The sequence below is a fragment of the Caretta caretta genome, chromosome 3 (genome assembly GCF_965140235.1).
Source record: "Caretta caretta isolate rCarCar2 chromosome 3, rCarCar1.hap1, whole genome shotgun sequence".
Lineage (NCBI taxonomy): Eukaryota > Metazoa > Chordata > Testudines > Cheloniidae > Caretta > Caretta caretta.
In genome coordinates this window covers 74,022,152-74,034,873 of record NC_134208.1, presented here as the reverse complement: position 1 = coordinate 74,034,873, position 12,722 = coordinate 74,022,152, and the positions used below count along the sequence as shown (strand labels likewise).

The window sequence follows — 12,722 nt, the reverse complement described above, 5'->3', positions numbered from 1 at the left end:
AGATGGCACTCCTCACTGGATGCGTGAGGTTTGGGGCAGAGGACCAGTAGAAAAATGTCCTGACCCATGTGGTAGGCGGAGACCACCTTCGGGAGGAACGCGGGGCGTGGGCGGAGTTGGACCTTGTCTTTATGAAAGACCATGTACGGCGGCTCAAAGGTCAGGGCCCTGAGCTCCGAGACTCGCCTGGACGACATGATTGCAACCAGGAAGGCCACCTTCCACGAGAGGTGAGACCAGGAGCACATGGCCAGTGGTTCAAACGGGGGCCCCGTGAGATGAGCCAACACCAGGTTTAGGTCACACTGTGGGACCGGGGGTCTAGAATATGGAAAAAGATGGTCCAAACTCTTAAGGAACCAGCCAGTCATAGCATGGGAAAATACCATGTGCCCTTGCACCGGCGGATGGAAGGCCGACATGGCTGCCAGGTGCACCTTGACTGACAAGGGTGCCAGGCCCTGGGCCCTCAGGTGGAGGAGATAATCAAGGATAAGATGGATTGGGGCAGTCACCGGGGAGACACCCTGGTCTGCCATCCACCTAGAAAACTGGGACCACTTCACCAAATAAGCGTGGCGAGTGGAGGGCTGTCTACTTTTGGAGGAGGATGCACTGATCCTGCTCTGAGTACGTGCTTTCCTCTCCACTGAACCACTGAGCAGCCATGCTGCGAGGTGAAGAGCCATCAGGTTGGGGTGGAGGAGGCGGCCCTGGTCCTGAGGGAGCAGGTCCGGGTGGAGTGGCAACGGCCACGGCGGAGCTACCGCCAGGCCCGTGAGGGTCCCGTAACAATGCTGCCTGGGCCACGCTGGGGCAATCAGGAGGAACTGGGCCTTGTCCGTCTTTATCTTCTCCAGGACCCTGCCAATTAGAGGGAAAGCGGGAAAGGCATAGAGAAGCCAGCCTGACCAGGATAGGAGAAAGGCATCGGAGATAGCGCCCCTCCCCTGGCCCCCCCAGAGCAGAACTGGGGGCATAGCCGGTTCTGCCGAGTTGCGAACAGGTCCACCTGGGGAGTTCTGCACCTTCAGAAGAGCCAATGGGCCACTTCTGGGTTGAGGGACCACTCGTATTGCAAGGAAAAGTCCCTGCTCAAGCGATCCGCCCTCTTGTTCTGGGCGCCCGGTAGGTGGAAGGCCTTCAGGTGGATGTCATGGAATATACAGAAGTCCCACAGCCTAAGGGCTTTGCGGCAGAGGATCAGGCCCCGCCTTGCCTGTTGATATAGAACATTGAGGCCGTGTTGTCTGTGAGGACCCTGACTACCTTACCCTCCAGGTGTGAGCGGAAGGCCATACACGCCAGCCGCACCTTGACGTTTATATGTAAGGTCTGGTCAGATCTTGAGCCGACCACAGGCCTTGGGTCTGAAAGTTCCCCACATGGGCCCCCCAACCCAGGTCTGATGCATCGGACACCAGCTCCAATGACAGGGCCCTGTCCTTGAATGGGACCCCTTGGAGCATGTTGTTTGTGGTGGACCACCACCGTAGGGAGGTGATCACAGACTCTGGCATGGTGAGGACCTTGTCCATCCTGTCTGTGGCCTGGGAGAACTTTGAGACCAACCAGAGCTAGAGAGGCCTCATCCAGAGTCTGGCGTGACGGATCACGTACGTGCACACCAACATGTGACCCAAGCATTGTAGGCAAATCCTGGCTGTTGTCACCGGGAACCTTGTGACTGAATTGAGGAGATCTTTCAGGGTCTCGAATCTGTCTGGCAGGAGAGGGGCCCTGGCCAACACTGCATCCAGGAGTGCCCCAATAAACTCTATGCGTTGGACCAGGACTAATGTGGACTTGGTGTTGTTTACCAACAGGCCCAAGGCAGTGCACGTGGACAGGAGGAGCGCCACGTGATCCCTCACCTGCGACCGGGATGTGCCCTTGACAAGCCAATCATCCAGATAGGGAAATATCTGGACCCCTCTGCCGCCTGAGGTAGGCTACCACCGACATGCATTTTGTAAACACCCTGGGGGCAGTGGAGAGACCAAATGGGAGGACTGTGAATTGGTAATGACTCTGTCCCACCACGAAATGGAGGAAGCGCCTGTGCCCCTCGAATATGTGGATGTGGAAGTACGCGTCTTATAGATCGAGGGCAGTGATGATGGAGGCCAGGGAGACCATGAGGAACTTGAGCTTCACCCTGTACTGGTTCAGAACTTGGAGGTCCAGGATGGGCCTGTGCCCCGCTTTGCCTTCGGGATAAGGAAATAACGGAGTAATAGCCCTTGCTCATGAACTCCTCAGGCACCGCCTCTATCGCTCCTAGACCTAGGAGCCACCCCACCTCCTGCTTGAGCAGAGCTACGTGCAAGGGGTCCCCCAAGGGGGACTGGGGTGGGGGGTGGTTAGGTGGGGAGGAAGTAAACTGGAGGGTGTAACCCCGGGAGATGTTGTTGAAGACCCATCGATCCGAGGTTAGCTGCAACCATTCCGGGAGGAAAGCACACAACCAGTTGGAGAAGGGAAGCTTTATTGGGTATGGATCCCTGAGGAGGACTGGTGAGGTATGTCCGAGCGTCCCATCAAAAATGCCTTTTCCCTTCCTGCTTGCCCTTGGAAGACCCAGGCTTGGGGGGGCAGGCCCAGACTTCCTCTGAGGGCGTCTCTTATAGTCCCGCTTCTTCTTATGGACAGCCTCATACTTCGGGAGGGCAGCCTGGGTGGGAGTCTGCTGCGGCTTGAACTTAGGTTTTGCCGGAGCCGGGACATAGAGGCCCCGAATCTGGAGGGTCGTGCAGGAGTCTTTCATGCCATGCAGCCTTGTATCTCTTTCCTTCGCAAACAGAGCTTTCCCATCAAATGGGAGATCCTGCATGGAAGACTGCGCCTCGCTGGACAGCCCAGAGAGCAGGAGCCATGACGCCTGTCTCATGGACACCGCGGAGGCCACCGATGGTGTGGCTGTGTCCACAGCATCCGAGGCTGCCTGCACAGAGGCCCTAGCGGCTGCTGCCCCTTCCTCCACTAGAGCCTTGAACTCCTTCCTATCATGCTTCTGGAGGGAGTCCTCAAACTTGGACAGGGAGCCCCACAGATTGAATTCGTACTGGCCCAGGAGAGCCTGATGGTTTGCCACTCGTAACTGGAAGCTCAAAGACAAATAAACTTTCCTTCTGAAAGAGTCCAGTCTCCGAGAGTCTTTGTTCTTTGGCGTCGGGGCTGGCTGACCCTGCCGTTCCCTGTGGTTGACCAACTCGACCACCAGGGAGTTGGGTGCCGGGTGGGTATACAAGTACTCATGCCCCTTAGTGGGTACAAAGTATTTGCGTTCCGCCTTTTTAGAGATGGGGGCTAACAAGGCTGGAGTTTGCCACAGGGCATTTGAAATCTTAGCCACCCCTTCATGGAGAGGCAAGACCACCCTACCCATGGGGACAACACGTTAAACAGGGAGTCTGAGGGCTCCTCCATCTCCTCTGCATGGAGGTGGAGGCTTGCTGCCACCCTCTTTAAGAGTTCTTGGTGGGCCCTGAAGTCTTCCTGCTGGATGGAGGGGGGCGGGGCCACAATCGCCTCCTCTGGGTGGGGCGAAGAGGCTGGTGCGGTATTGGCCAGCACCAGAGGGTCCACCACCTGGCTGGACTCTGGGCATGGTGCCGAGGATGCATGTTCCGCCGCCTCCTTTCTCGGGGGTCTGGAGAGGGAGGCTGATGGTGCCTCCGAAGCTCCAGCCACCAAGCGAGCTCCCGCTGGGGGCTGCACTGGAGGCCACGGTGCCCACTGGTACCATTGGGCCGGCCACAATGCTCAGTGCCACTGCACCTGCCGTGGCACCGGTGAGGCCGGCTGTTCGAGTTGGCTGGCCTGGCCCATCGAAGGATGGCTACGAATGGAGACTGGGCTGGCATAAGATCTGCTGCTGTCTCTGGACCGAGAGAAGCGGCGGTGCTGGGATCCACAACAGCCACGGGACTGCAATCTTGACGTGGAGGACTGGTACCAGCAGTAACAGCTGCTCCGTGAATGGCCTCGACGGGCGGACCTGCGATGGCGAAACGCCGGCGATCGATGCTAGGGGCTGTGATGTCTTGGCGGAGACTTGGAGTGGGAGTCCAAGCGGGAACAGCATCGACGACCATGCTGTGATCAACTGCGGTACCCTCTCCGAGATGAGGACCGATAGCAACACCCACCACAGTCCCGCCAATATTCGCTCCTTAAGTACAAGCGGTGCCACGAGTCCCGGCTGGACGGAACCCAGCCAGGTCTGGTCAGCGTCGAGGGCGATCCACTAGGGACTCTGCACCGAGTGATCTCTGGGTGGTGATCAGCATTGGGAATGTTCCCTCGATGGAGACTGGTACCGGGCTAGAGGCAACTGCGGAGATCCCAGTGGCGGCTTGCCTCTGGAGTGCAGGGCCGACATCAGTAGCGCTCCAGGCATCGGCTTGGACATAACGTCCCGGGCCACCTGGAGGGCTTCAGGCGTGGATGGCATCCGGAGAGGCCTGTTCTGAAGGAGCCGGGCTACTCCGCTCAATGTGAGTTGGAGGCCTGGGGCCTGGTGGGGATCGAGGACTGCCCGACATGGGCCTAGCCTCTGTCCCAGACTTCCCTTGGTGCTGCTGGGAAGCAGGAGTCTTCCTGGCGCTCTTGGCATACCCTGTGGATGGGAAGCGGTGCCGACTGGTCGATGGCACCGGAGGGTCGCCACGTACTGACACCGTGGTGCCGGTTCAGAGCGGTGTGCCGGGGTCAGGGGTCAGCGCCGACTCCATCAGGACGGGCTGGAGCCTAATGTCCCTTTCTCTTGGTCTGAGGCTTAAACGACTTGCAAATCTTGCATCTTTCACTGATATGGAATAGAACGCCTACAAGAGCTGCACGACTTAAACCCTGGGGCATGCCCTGGCCCAGTGTCAGTGATGAACTAAACAGCTAACTAACTACAGGTACTAACGCTGAACGAACCAACAGTTCTGGGGACAAGCGACAGCAAAGCTGAAGCAGAGTAGTTCCAACGCACCTTCACTGGCAGCAAAAAGGAACTGAGGGTGGGGGGAGCACTCCGCTCCCCTTATACTGCGCCAGGCAGGTGCCACTCCAGGAGTCGCCGGGGGTGCTCCCCTTGGAGGTACTGCTAGGGGAAAAACTTCCAGCACCGGTGCATGTGGCGAGTACGCACTCCTATTGTGGAATACACATGAGCAATCACTCGTAGAAGAAGAGAAGGTGCTTTTTATTTTTTTTGGTATCAGCCCAGACAGACAGACTGGTAGAAATAGAAGGTTCACCCAAGGCTAAAACAATGATGGGAGATTTAAAACCACCACCAGTGTAGAAGGGGGCCTAAAGCACTATTTTTCTGCTTCTTAATGAGGCACCCATTCCCAGAGTCTTTCTGAAATGTAGATCAAAAGAAATATTTTTTCCCAAATAGGAATATAATACTCTGCATTCCACTCTGGTACATGAAACAAACTGCCTTGAAAGGACTTACCTTTGAGAACCTAAGTTCAAAATATGTTTCTTTCCTGTACTACATGACCTAACCTCGTTACCACAGAAAATAGTGTAAGAAACTCAGTCAACTGAGCTTCCTGTCCTGCGGAGGTGCTGGAAATCCTACTCATCCTGTTGCCTCTTAATAGTAATCCTAAGTGGACATGGGAATAGAGTTGTGCACATCAGCATTTGCTAGTTTAAGAGTATGTGTATCATATGCAAAACACTGATATTCCTGATTTTATTCAATGGTGAAACATCATTTCCACCAGCTTTTCACAAAGCAAACGGTGAAGTTTGGCCCCTGGATAAATGTAACTAAATATGTGGGCTTACAGCAGGGTGTAATGTTGCTCTTGACCCCATATTTATTTTAAGAACATTGCTACACTGGAGCTGCATAACAGGATACATACCGCAGCCCCATGTACACAGCAACTGTGGGGTGGTGCTAGTTGGAGAGTACAGAATTCAGGTACAGAAATTTAATTATGGCAGGCATTTGACCTTAATTCAGCAAATTTAATCAGAACATAGATAATTAACACACAATACCTCAACTAAGAGATCAAATGAGAAAGGAGAACCAGAGTCCCATACCTAATGGAACCATAAGAACTCATTCATACTTAGATGGGTGTAAAACAAATTCAGATGGACCTATTTAAAAATTAAATAGGACAAATTAAAACACAAAAGTAAAAATGCACTCCACAGGTGGTGGAGAGAGAAGTACCCTTGCACTGCGAGAGTAAATGGAGAGTTACAAACACCATTTTAGTGGTAACTATTAAGTTGCTTAAAGAGTTATAAACCACAGGACAACACTGCTGTATTTCAGAAAACCTACTGAAATGACAAGGTCTAGAATTTTAGCTGGTGTGGGGAGTAGGAAGGAACACTGAAGTGATGAAGAACCTGACGGGGGAAAATTAAAAAACAACACAACTCAAGGGCAGAGGCCTGCGAAAGGTGGGACAAAGCAAGATGCAAATAGAAGGAAAGTTTTGAAGAAGTCATATTAACTAGAGTCAAATAAAAGCTTTAGCTCTAAGAAAAGGAAACTGGAAACAATGGGGAGATTCAGCCACTACTTTTTTGGACCACACTGTACAATTTCATAGAAGACTATATCCCTGCTATAGAATTCTGTGGGATAGTTTATATAATTCTCCATTAAATTCCCTCTATTTGTGGAGTAACTTCTATGCTGCCCTATTACATTTCTGTGAAACCTTAATAATTTTACCCCTCTTCAATTCTATAGGATTTTTCAAGAAGGTAAAGTTTAAATATATGGGCTGAGATTTTCAAAAGCCACCTAAATATTTTTGGATGCCCAGTTCCCCCCCCCCCCCCCCCGAGAGAGAGACAAGTAGAACATAAGATGCAATGCATCATTCCACTCTGCAAACTCAGTGTTTGGGGCTCCATAGGATAGCTAGACTGGAAGGGAATTGATTCAATGGGAGTTCTACACAATCTCATTTCTCAGCCAACCAGCAGGGAAATGTCTACAAGAATTAAGGATGATCCCATTCCTAAGGCTCTTGGCCCCAACCCTCAGATGAAATCTTGGCCCTATTGAAGTCAATGGGAGTTTTGTATTGATTTGAATGGGGCTAGGATTTCACCCCTTGACTTAAAACTTTACATTATTGGAAGAACTCTTCTGGAGAGTTCGCATTTTTCCCCTCTTTTTATCCACAGTTAGCCAATGCTGTTAGACTTCAACTTGTATGAGAAGTAAAATTCAACCATAAAAGTAAAAGCCAAGAAATTGAAAGAAAACTGGATTTATCAGCAAAAGGAAAACTGTGGCCAAAAGGACAACTGACTCTGAACCTTACAATGTCCACCAATCAATCAATAAAATCTTTAAACTTGTCTGCCTGCAAATAACGTTGAGACACCATGGGTCAAAACTGGTCAGAGTCTCTTTCAAACAGCATATTATTTCAATTCTCTTTACTCTTTCAAGAAGGTTCACATGCCATCTTAAATTTCTACAAATTATGCAATCTTAAATCTAAGTGACTTTTGTGACAATGCAATAAAATTATATGGCAAGACTGTCAGCAATGTGATAACGTTAATATATAAATCTGTTCCAGCCTGTTCTGTTAAAATATTTCAAGAAATGTCAAGTAATCATACATAATGAAGACAAATGTGGGAATGAATATTAGATGTGAACAAAACAGATAGCACAAAGTTGTTTTCTTAATATAAGAGGTTCTGTGTTAAGCTTTAGGCACGTAACATCTGCTGAAAATAAGGAAAGCTACAAAAATAGTGTATTTTAGAAAAGTCATTTGTTTACAATCTAAATTGCGTTTGACAGTTTTATCAAAGTATGATTTTGGGGCTTATTAGTAAAAGAAAAATTGCCTGAATGTACTACATACATAAAATCTGATAGTACAGTGATTAATATAAGTTGTTGACTTTAAATTACGGAAAATTTTAATCTCATTATCCATAAAGCTTTTTAATGTGACAGTGTGAACAGACAGTGTGAAAAGAACACTTTTTACTAAGCACTGGCATGTCCTTTCAATATAGTTCTTAACACTTCAAGTCCCAAATCTGTGGCAGAGAACTTTAAAAAGCTGAGACTCAGACATAACATAATAGTGGAGGAAAAAGGATGAAATAATGTTTGATGTAGATTTATATCATGTCTAAACTTTGTCTAAACTCTAAATTTTAGAGTTAATTTTACATTAAATATACAACAAGAACATTCCACTATATGCGATGAAAGTAACTTTGGGTCTAAAAAAGTGATCTACCTCATCGTAAAGGTACATTTGAGCACATAGTACCTTGCTCTCACTGGCAGGTACTATGAAAGTTGGCTAGTAGAACATAAGAACGGCCATACTGGGTCAGACCAAAGGTCCATCCAGCCCAGTATCCTGTCTACCGACAGTGGCCAATGCCAGGTGCCCTAGAGGGTGTGAACATAAAGGTAATGATCTAGTGATCTCTCTCCTGCCATCCATCTCCACCCTTTGACAAACAGAGGCTAGGAACACCATTCCTTGCCCATCCAGGCTAATAGCCATTAATGGACTTAACCTCCATGAATTTATCTAGTTCTCTTTTAAACCCTGTTATAGTCCTAGCCTTCACAACCTCCTCAGGCAAGGAGTTCCACAGGTTGACTGTGTGCTGAGTGAAGAAGAACTTCCTTTTATTTGTTTTAAACCTGCTACCCATTAATTTCATTTGGTGGCCTCTAGTTCTTATATTATGGGAACAAGTAAATAACTTTTCCTTCTTCACTTTCTCCACACCACTCCTGATTTTATATACCTCTATCATATCCCCCCTTAGTCTCTTTTCCATGATGAAAAGTCCTAGCCTCTTTAATCTCTCCTCATATGGGACCCGTTCCAAACCCCTAATCATTTTAGTTGCCCTTTTCTAAAGCCAGTATATCTTTTTTGAGATGACGGGACCACATCTGTACGCAGTATTCAAGATGTGGGCGTACCATAGATTTATATAAGGGCAATAAGATATTCTCCGTCTTATTCTCTCTCCCTTTTTTAATGATTCCGAACATCCCGTTTGCTTTTTTGACTACTGCTACACACTGCATGGACGTCTTCAGAGAACTATACACGATGACTCCAAGATCTTTCTCCTGATTAGTTGTAGCTAAATTAGCCCCCATCATATTGTATGTATGTATAGAAGAAAACAGCATCTACAGTTTATTGGTTGGTTTCTTGGAGTTAGCACAGTAAATCCTAGTTATCTAATTTTAAAAAAATTAATAAATTGATAACAGTTAAACCAGCAAAAATCTTGGGAGTGCTTCATGGCACATACAACCAAGATTGTTTGAATATGTTCATGGAATTCTGTAGGCAGTCCTAGGAAGATGCATCTAAAGTATACGGGCTCAGCCAATTTAAAGGAAAATGTAGTACTATTCTTAAGAAAAATGTACTTTCATGTCTCTGTCACAAATCCCATCAGTTATATAAAAGTAATTAAAACAAAACACTACTAGAAACTGAACAAAAAAGTCAATTAATCTATGACCAAAGAGAAAAGGTTCTTGCTTAGTTGTTCATAAACTTTAAATTGGTTACCTGGTATATCGACCTAAATATTTAAAAACTATCAGATAAAACAGTGGAAAGGTAAATAATAAGGGAAAGGAGTTACTACAATACTCACATTTGGTTTCAAGCTGCTGCTTCTTATGACTTGTGTAGCATAATAAAGGGGGAAAATAGATTAGCTTTCACAGAAATAAGCATTCATTAAATCCAAAATAAACAGAATAATCTGCCAGAGCTATTTGAGGATCCCATCAGATTTTGGCTCTGCAGAAGAAGGTTGAGGGTCAGTTTGTTTCCCTTAGACCTCATGACATGCAAATAGCTAGTTCCCTTGTCACTGAACCAAAATCATTCTTTGTCGTATTGTGTTTACAAACGATAGACAAAAACATACCACATAGGAGGTCCTTAAAGGAGCATATTTCAGAGACAGAATTTCAAAGATCTAGCCAGAAAGAAAGAGGAGCTTTAGTAAAAATTTAGTGGGGGGGTGGGGGGGAGGAGAAAGACTGAACATGTTCATCCTCAGATAGTTTATGCACATGTTCTTTGAAAAGTGCATCCAAGACATTTGATAAAACTCAGAACTAACATTAAAAACCCTGATTACACAGTCTTTGGGGTATTCTGCATGGGGTCTGTGGGTAGGGGTAGAAGGGAGAGGTTAAAATTCTATACTCTTCCAATTTAGGGAAAGGCTTTGAGACTCCATACAACACCACTTCTTGCTGCTAGTCCAGTTTATAGACTGGAAGGGTTGTGCTGTCCCTCTAGGCAGGGGTTCCTGGCGACTGGATCCACATCAGTGGAAGTGAATGGCTTCTCTCTGGACCCCTCCCAAGGCTCATCTCAGTGCTGGCCTCATTAGAATTGGAGCAGAGGTAACCTCTCCAGTGCTTGGGCTATGGTCACTCTATCCACCACATGGGACTACAGAACAGCTTACTCATTGCATAGGGCCTTGTGCAGGCCTTCAGTGAATTATTATATCCAGTTGAAACTATAGGCTGAAATTAAGCAACTTAAAACAAGAATGGCTGGTTGTGGCTTGAGCCACTGCAGACCCAAGGCAATGCTGACTTTCCACCATTATATTCCCGGGATTACACCACCAGGAACCAACATATTTCAGTGCTGAATCAAGCCTTGCATGTCAAGTGGACAGAAGTGCTGTTTATGTCATTGCCAAAAGAATTCTGTTACTCTGTTTAGATACATATTACGTTGGCTATTTGTACTAGGCAGTCAGAAGACTTTGGTAAAATTTGCCAATTCCAGGCAATAAATTCTCTAGGTGATCTATGCCTAATTCATTTCAATTAGTTAAACTCTTTAATCATTCTCTTGATCACTACTGCCAGGATTTTTATCAGGTCCATTGCCCGGTGACTGACTGCTTTATTAAATGTGTGAAAACATACGGTGTCTCATCGACTCTGGTGAAATTAAGTTCTCTCCTATTAGTTATCTGAGTCATTAGCTGTATTTAGCTTGTCCTGTTGTGCTGATGCAGTCCATTTTAGATCAGCTTGGAGTACTGTAAAACAATGGTCAGGCACAACAGGGTGAAGTCATGAACAGTTAGGGCCCACTGGAAGAGCTCCAGTGTTCTAACCCCCTCTGCATGTGTTTGGGGTTCAGCAGACTCCCCTTAGTATGGCCACATGATCTCAGGTGGGCAGTACTGATGGGAGCGATGGTAGGGGCTCCAGGGTCAGGCCTGAGGAGAAGTACAAGGGGGGCATGAATGTAGGATCACAGAAGATGCTGGGTGTCTGCAGGTGTGGGATGGGAGGGCACCCAACGCCTGGGCTCCTCCAGCTGCCGGTCCTTCAGCCACCAGTTCATCAAATGGTGGCTTTACAGATTAAGGTGCAACTCATATAGGTGTCAACTTTTTCCTGGATAATCTCAGTGTAGGGCTGGATGAACTCCTAGGTAGCCCATATGGGGATGGAGTGGAGGCAGCCGACCTCATGCTGCCCTCTCCTTGTTGCAAGTGCTCAGTGCAGGAACTGGCTGATCTAGGCTCCAGCTACCAAAAGGTAAAATAATGGGCACCCCAAGGGCATCTCCTTACAAGTTGTATCTAACATCCTCGGGATCAAATGTGAACCAGGGGCTAGGACACTATCCTGGGGGGAGTACCCTGCTATAGTGGTGCTGGTGGGCGTCAAGGTCCCCTCTCACTTCAACTCACAAAAGGGAGAGGGATGCTAGTGGGGCGGTGTGTGTGGAGGTGCCCAGAAAACCGCAGATTGGCTCCCCTGTGGTGCAAACACCCCAATAATTGGCAACGGACCCCTGGGCTATCCGACAGGAAGCTTGGATGTAATTTGACTCAAAGCTGTGGCCTGGTTAAAGCCCATACCACGTGTACTTGCTGCCTTCTGTGTGGTATGCACATTACACAAGCAGTATGTTCTTTTCAGGGAAAGTATGAAATATATGCTCACTTTCCCCTGCATGTTACCTTCTCCAAACTTCAAATGGAAGTGTTCTTCCCTGATTCTTGGAAGGAACTTGCAGAAGGGATACTATGTCTCTATAACCTGCCAGATTTGCTTTAAGCATTTAAAGCAAAGTGAAAACCTTCACTAATAAGGGGTTAATTAGAGCAGTGGTCTCCAAAGTGGGGTGCAAGACGATCCCTGGGGGTGCACGGCAGGAGGAGCATCGCCGGCACGCCACCGGCAGCTCTTCTACCTTTGATTGTGCAGCGGCAGCAGAAGCGTGCCTGCGGCAGCTCTTCTACAGACCAGCTCTTCTCTTTTTTGCCTTCGGCGGCACGCCTGCGGCAGCCCCTCCCTTTTCTTTTCTTCGGCGGCACGCTTTCGGCAATCTTTTTTTTTCCTGGGGGTGTGCGATCAAAAAAGTTTGGAGACCACTGAATTGGAGGATAATATGGAGATTAAAAGCCAGCTGCCCTTTCCTCGGAACCCAAAATGAGCTATTGCCACACATAGCCCTTCAAAGCAACCTACTTCACGGGTATAACCAGACCACCCTGATTTGACTTAAACTTCCACTTCTACCCTCACTAATATCAGCATGGTGTTTGTCATTAACATGAGCCTCTTGAAGACATCTCTTCCCCCCCCTTTCATTTCGCTCAGGTCAGTTCACTCAAATTTCTCTTTTTAACCAAGGTTTAAATCCCTCATCATTCATAAAAAT

The 12,722-nt window shown here is 47.9% G+C and overlaps 1 protein-coding gene across 1 annotated transcript in view; it reads right to left on the bottom strand.

Moving 5' to 3' along the window:
* The window catches only part of FHL5 (four and a half LIM domains 5), a 44,556-nt gene extending 34,692 nt beyond the window's left edge, over nt 1-9,864 (bottom strand). The window contains exon 1 of the mRNA XM_048844964.2: nt 9,661-9,864. The gene's annotated coding sequence lies outside the window, so the exon portion shown is untranslated. The remainder of the gene's footprint in view (nt 1-9,660) is intronic.
* Between the last annotated feature and the right edge of the window lie 2,858 nt (nt 9,865-12,722).